The sequence below is a fragment of the Anser cygnoides genome, chromosome 1, assembly GCF_040182565.1.
Source record: "Anser cygnoides isolate HZ-2024a breed goose chromosome 1, Taihu_goose_T2T_genome, whole genome shotgun sequence".
NCBI classification, from domain to species: domain Eukaryota; kingdom Metazoa; phylum Chordata; class Aves; order Anseriformes; family Anatidae; genus Anser; species Anser cygnoides.
The window spans coordinates 209,327,179-209,333,219 of NC_089873.1; the positions used below are offsets into that span (position 1 = coordinate 209,327,179).

The 6,041-nt window shown below is 52.3% G+C and overlaps 1 protein-coding gene across 4 annotated transcripts in view; it reads right to left on the minus strand.

Annotated features, from left to right (window-relative positions):
- MYO7A (myosin VIIA) overlaps positions 1-5,743 on the minus strand; it is a 94,435-nt gene extending 88,692 nt beyond the window's left edge. For 3 of the 4 annotated variants that reach the window (XM_048051056.2, XM_048051055.2, XM_048051053.2), the window contains exon 1: positions 5,629-5,741. The gene's annotated coding sequence lies outside the window, so the exon portion shown is untranslated. Of the gene's footprint in view, positions 1-5,628 lie in introns of all 4 variants that reach the window. The other variant, XM_048051049.2, reaches the window with a different exon arrangement.
- Between the last annotated feature and the right edge of the window lie 298 nt (positions 5,744-6,041).

Here is a 6,041-nt window from a genome sequence, read left to right on the forward strand (position 1 = left end):
CCCACGCCTGCCTGCAGATTTTCACGAGGTGCCTAGGAACTCGCTTTCCTTGCAGCAGCGCTGTCAGATTTGGAGTGAACTTGGCCAAGAAACTCCCCTGTGATTACGTGACACATTGCAAGAGCCAGGTGGCGTGACCACAGAAGCCTCGTTTCCTATGGAAATCAGACTAGATGAGCAAGTCAGCACTAATCAGGGACTTCGTTTATTCCCCTTTTAACGAGCTGCTCCATTCCCACCCTTGTTTGCAGTACATTGAGGTATCCCTTCGAGGAAAGGGGTGGCTGTTACTGTTTGCTATTTGCTCTCAGCTCCACGTAAGAAATGGGTGTTGCTGGAGACAAGCCACTGTCCCTGCTCTGAGTTCAACATTTTTACCTAATATCTTCCTGGAGCTTTGTGATGGGAAGTCAGGGTATGTTTTGCAATAGTCTGCTACCAAAGAGATATAACAAGGTGCTGGGGGAGATCCAGAGGATTATTTCTAAGAGCAATAAGGCTGCTCAATGGACTTTCTCCCTCTGCTACCCACCACCCCTAACAATTAACAGGACTCATGATTTGCCCCATTATGGTGTTGCAACCTCATGTGGCTCTCACGGAGATTTGGCCAAGATGACTGGGTGCTTACATGTCCCCTTTGGGTGCAGGCATGGCATTTAGCCATGGGGACAACAACATCCCCGTGCCTTGCTGGAGTAACGTATTTGCACTCTTAGAAACTCTCCTCAGCCAGCAGATTGGGCTGATCTGCTCATTAATTGTTTATAGGACGCCGTGTATTGCTTTACTGAGTTACATAAAAGGTCTAATAGCTCCTGCCAGGGCTCCTGACCCCTGGGTGGGCTGTGCCAAGGCATCCCAAGTGCTCTGAGGTAGTCGTGAGCCCTGAAAAGCTGCAGAAACCAAAGAAATTTTTCCATTTCTTTATTTTTTTGGGGCTCAAGGTTGCTGTAGCATCACCAGCCCATGGGGGGTACATCTGGGAGCTGTCTCAATAACACCAGTAATTGCAGCAATATGATGTTTGCACACCAAAAAAAATTAAAAAAAATCAACAACAACAACAACAACAAAAAAGTGTACATTCATCTCTGCCCCAGGTTTTCCTGGGCTTTCTGTCCCAAGCTGTACCACGGTCAGACCACAGAAGTGCTGGCTCTGTTATTCCATGGGGATTGAAGGCAGCCAAGAAGCTGAGCTCCAGGACAGATGAGGATGGTCTTCTTCACTCCCTTTGTGTTCAGCTCCTCAAGGGGTTTAAGAAAGGCTCTTGCACGGGGGTTACAGCTAAAATAGCCACCCCATTTATTTCTCACCCCATTTGTTTCTCCGGAATGAAACCTTCTGCAGGCTGTAGGAGAGTCAAATATGGTGCACGTGGGTGCTGGAGCCTGTTTCAGCGCAGGGTAAATCTGCTGGCCTCGATGGCTCCGATCCAGCCAAGCCAAGGGATGAGAGGAAGCAGGACAAAAAATAGCAGGGACAGCACAAAGCAGTAGCAGGCACCACTGATGCTGGAAAACACCCTCAGACTCAGATTAGGGGGCAAAGGTTTGACGCACTTCAGCTGGGCTTGCAGGGCTGCTTCCAAACCCCTACAAGATGCAGGTACTGAACCCCTCCGTCCTAAAACATCAGGAGGTCCCCTCCATCACCCACTGATTATGGCAGGGAAGATTTTCCCCTGGTGCCTTCCAGGCCTCATGGCAACAGGGTTTTGCGCATTGATTCCCTTCCCACAAGAAGCAAGAAAAGCATCCCACGTGCTGCGATACAGGGCTCGGCAAGGGGACGGGGGGATGCTTCCTGCAGGGCACTGCCTTCATCATGGTGTGATTTCCTTGTCGGAAGGTGGGAAGGTTTGTGGGTGCCCCCTTTCTGTCCCACTGAAGCTGTCTGCTCCCACGTGAGCATGAGGCAGCTCTGGGGTTCACGGGGAACTGTATATAAACCCTGCCTTTCCTAGCCATGAGCTGGCTGCTCACAGCACCCGCGGCAAGTCCTGGGGGACCTGTGTGGGACCTGATGCAGAACCAGCAAAAAATCCAGTAAGCTGCCACCCTGAAAACATTTTCAGCGGGAAAGGAAGAGAGCAGGCTTTATTTCCCTCAGCCCTCACAGTACTGCTGCTAAAGGGATGAGACTGACACCTTGTCTCCTCTGAGGCAGCTAAGTGCATGGAGGCAAATATCTCAGAAGAATTGTTTCAAAGATCTCAGGGCACGAACAAGCCTTTGTGAGTGAGGCAGGAGCTCAGGAAGCACTCATCTGTGTAAAAAAGCCCACACTGGATCCAGTTTGTGGGCTGGCTCTACTGTGTTTCTCTGATTATGGCCAACAGAGGATGCCCAGGGCAAAAAAAAATAAATAAAATAAAAACAAGGTGTTGATTCATAGTTGATTCACTCCCTAATACCCCACCAAACTCTAATAATGCAGCTCAAGAACTTCTGGAGCCAAAGGTGGGTGGCTTTTGTTTTTAATATATATTTCATAGCTTTTGAAAGCCTTCTCATTGATGAATTTGTCCAGCTGCTTTTTAACCCATGAATGCTTTTAGGATACACAACGTCTTGTGTGAGGGAGGGCCACAGATGCCGGGTTGGGTAAACTCGTTTGCTTTCAGCCTGGTCTCTGTTAGTTCTGTCTGATGCTCCCTTCTTTTTGTATTACGTAGGACAATTAAGAAAACCAGGGGAAATCCTTCCTTTCTCTGAACCCTCCCTAACCAACCTACATCATTTTGGGAACGGAGGGACGAGAACAGCACAGGTGCGCAACGCCAGCTCACTTTCCATTCCTCTCCTCTACCATCTGATTTGCTTCTTTTTTTTTTTTAATTTATTTATTTATTTATTTATTTATTTTATTACTAAAAGTGAGATAAGTCAACAGAGGAGTGAAATGTGCTCTCTGGCCAACGACAAGTACCCTGGGCAACATACAATGGCTTGGTCCCATGAGAAGGGGCTTAGTCCCAAATGTAGCCCAGCCCAGGCAGGGCTCAGAGCAGATTTTCCCTGTGCCTCCGTGTCTCGGGCAGGTGAGTCCCACTCAGCATTTGCAAAGCCCTCTGAGATGGAAGGTATTTCACAGCTGTAACCTGCAAGCCCGACAAGGCTAAAGCTTAATATTTCTAAAAGTCTTCACATTTACTGCTTGTCATTGACAGTTACCTTAATCCAGGTGCTGTAGATACCCACTGCTTTCTATTTATTCTCTTTTCCCACTCTTGACTTTGTGCCCGTCCTCTCTCCAAGCATCCTAGCTTCATCCTGCCCTTTCCACAGCCAGGAATGGCTTTGCCTCCTGGTCCACAGCTCCCATCACACAACCTGGTGTCCTATCAAGTGGGGAGAGGACAAGGCTTGTGCTTATGGCAAGACCAGGACTCATGGGTCTCAGTTTTGCCAACACTCAAAACAACTCAAGCACATCCTCCTGCAAGCCTTTCTTCCTCCACACACCTTAAATTTGGAGGCCAGGCTGCCTGGGCAGCAGCAACAGCAGTGGGAACCTCCACCCAAGGCAGCCTAGAAAGTCTATAATCAACCTAAAGCACAAATTTTTACTCCGTGCACGTGGAAACTGTTTTCAGGTCTTCTGCACCCTGGCCAAGCACTGGGTTAGTACAGCATTTTAAATGTGGGGTAGGGGATGGATGGCACCTGGGAATGAGAAGTTTCCTGGCGTGGGGACCCGACAGTCCCAAACACACCATCCTGTCCTATAGCAGGCTCTCCCTTGCCAAGCAGAGCATTTTCCAGCACAAAGCTCTCCTCCCCGCTGTCTGCACATCCTGCCAGCCCCTTGGTACGGTGACACTCGTCCCACTGAGCTTCAGGAGCAAGAAAGGTTTTAATTTATTTTATTTTTTTTAAGGCGAAGAGCAAAAGTCACCGTTTCTCCTTCCACCCTCAGAAGGGACCAGCAGGGATGGTCTGGCAGGGAGCCGAGGCAGCAGCTGCTACCTGGCGGCGCGATTTTGGCGGAGAAAACCAAAAACGTGCCTGGAACTGCAGCTTCCTCTCCCTCTGCCCCTTTCTGCCGCTCTGCAGCTCCAGGAAAGGCTTTGAAAACAACCTACGAGAGCTGACAATGCCTTCATTAATCACAGCGTAATCCTTTCCATGGCAACCCGAGGATTGCAAAGTCACAAGTTAGCGAGCACAAGAGAGAAACACTGTGCAGCAGCCCCTGCCCCACAGAAACTTAATAGGGGGCAAGGTGGATTGGCTGCACGGGGGGGGGGGTGAGAAATGGGATAGAAATAACAGTGCTGTGGTAAAGCGGTTCATCTCCTGCCCTCTTTCAGATCTCGTAAATTGTTGTGTCGGTGAGGGGATGCTGTATCTTGATGGAGATACTCCAGCTGTACCCCACAAAGCCCCAGAACAGCCTCTGGCCCTAAATGTTGGTTGTGCAGAAGCACAAAGCTCTCAGTCAAAGAGTCAGGCATGTTAAGCACCATTTGGACACGTATTATGGCAATCAGCAGGCTCAGAGAGTGCAAAGCAACAGGTTAAAACCACTTGAGCATCAGTCGATGGGATGGAAGAGCTGTCCTGGTTCTGCCCTGGTTTGTCCCTGCAGGACAGAGCTGAGGAGCAGGGCAGGGGGAGCTTGCAAAGGGTCTCACGGGGAAGCAGGTTTGGGCTGAAGCTTTGCCAAAAGTTCCCTCCCATACCTTCACCCCACCACCGCTGGGATCCTGCGGTCCCTCCCCTTATGGGGACAGAGATAAGACCCACAGCATCCTACAGAGCTCCTGACATCTTGAAGCAAGGCACAGATTAACCCCATAAGGCTGGTCCTTGCACATCCTTCTCCCTGGACTATGAAAAGAGGCACACACAGCCTGGCGCTGTGGAAAGACCACCCCCAGCTCCTGCAGGACCCTTCAGTACTACAGGGACCACCAGGCAACCTTAAACCCACTGACCTGTTGCCCCTTAAACTCCCCCTCTGTGTTTTTTGGTACCAAACTCAGCTGGTGCAGCGCAGCCCCTGCGTGCAACCTTGCATTCCCAAACCAGGCAGCAAAAATGCAAGCTGCTTTGTGGGAATCCCTGTCCCGTGCTGGCTCTCAGTCCCTGCCCAGGGATGGTCCAAATAGTTTAAATACCCTGCGAAGGTGCTCAGCAGCACCGGTGTGACCCAGGGGACAAAACACAACCTGGCTGAGAGCCGTGCAATGCTGCAGCCGCGGGGAAATGCCTCTGTGTAGGGCAGCCCCAGCTGGCTGAGCAATTGAAAGGGCTGAGGATGGAAGGGGAGGGTCCTTCGTTCCCCAGCACGGGAGGGAAATAGCCCCCATCCCATGGCCTCGCTCACTGCTAGGTGACCCAAGCTCAATTAAGCAGCGGCTGGAAATTACCGAGGCACTAATCCGTGCTGCAGGAGCTGAGCTGCCGGCCATTCCGGGCAGGTTTGGGGGTTCCCCCCCTACGCCCAGCCCCTTCCCCGGGTTAGACCCGGGTTATGGGGTGGGCTAGTTGGCGAGCGGACCCCTCTGCAGCCCGCCCCATCGCACGCCACCTACCCCATCGCAACCCCACCCGCGGCATCCCCAACCTTCAGCCGGGTTTCTCCCGGCTGCGCACCTGCGGGTCCCCTTCTCCTTACCTTAACGGGGCATGGCCGGGGCCGGGGGTCGGGTTTGGGGCCGGGGGAAGGGGCTCTGGTGCCCTACACCGGGCTGCTCTGCCTGCGGTAGGGAGCGAGGGCAGCGGCCGCCCTGCCCGCTGAGCTTCTTAGCAGGGGAGGAGCCGGCTTACAGCCAGCCCCTGGTGTGTGTGTGTGTGTGTACGTGTGTGTGGATGTGTATGAGATCCTTCCAGCTTGGGGATAAATCATTGATCATGTTCCCAAGCATCCCCGCATCCCAAACCCCACACCCCGTTGACCCCCTGGGGGCTGCTCCCAGCCGGGGGGGCTACGAGCCCTGCGTCTTGAAGACCTCGATGTCTGGAGCCCCGCTGGATTTTAGGGCAAACGGGTGGCTGGGAACAGCTCCCAGCCCCGTGGCTGGGGGCTCA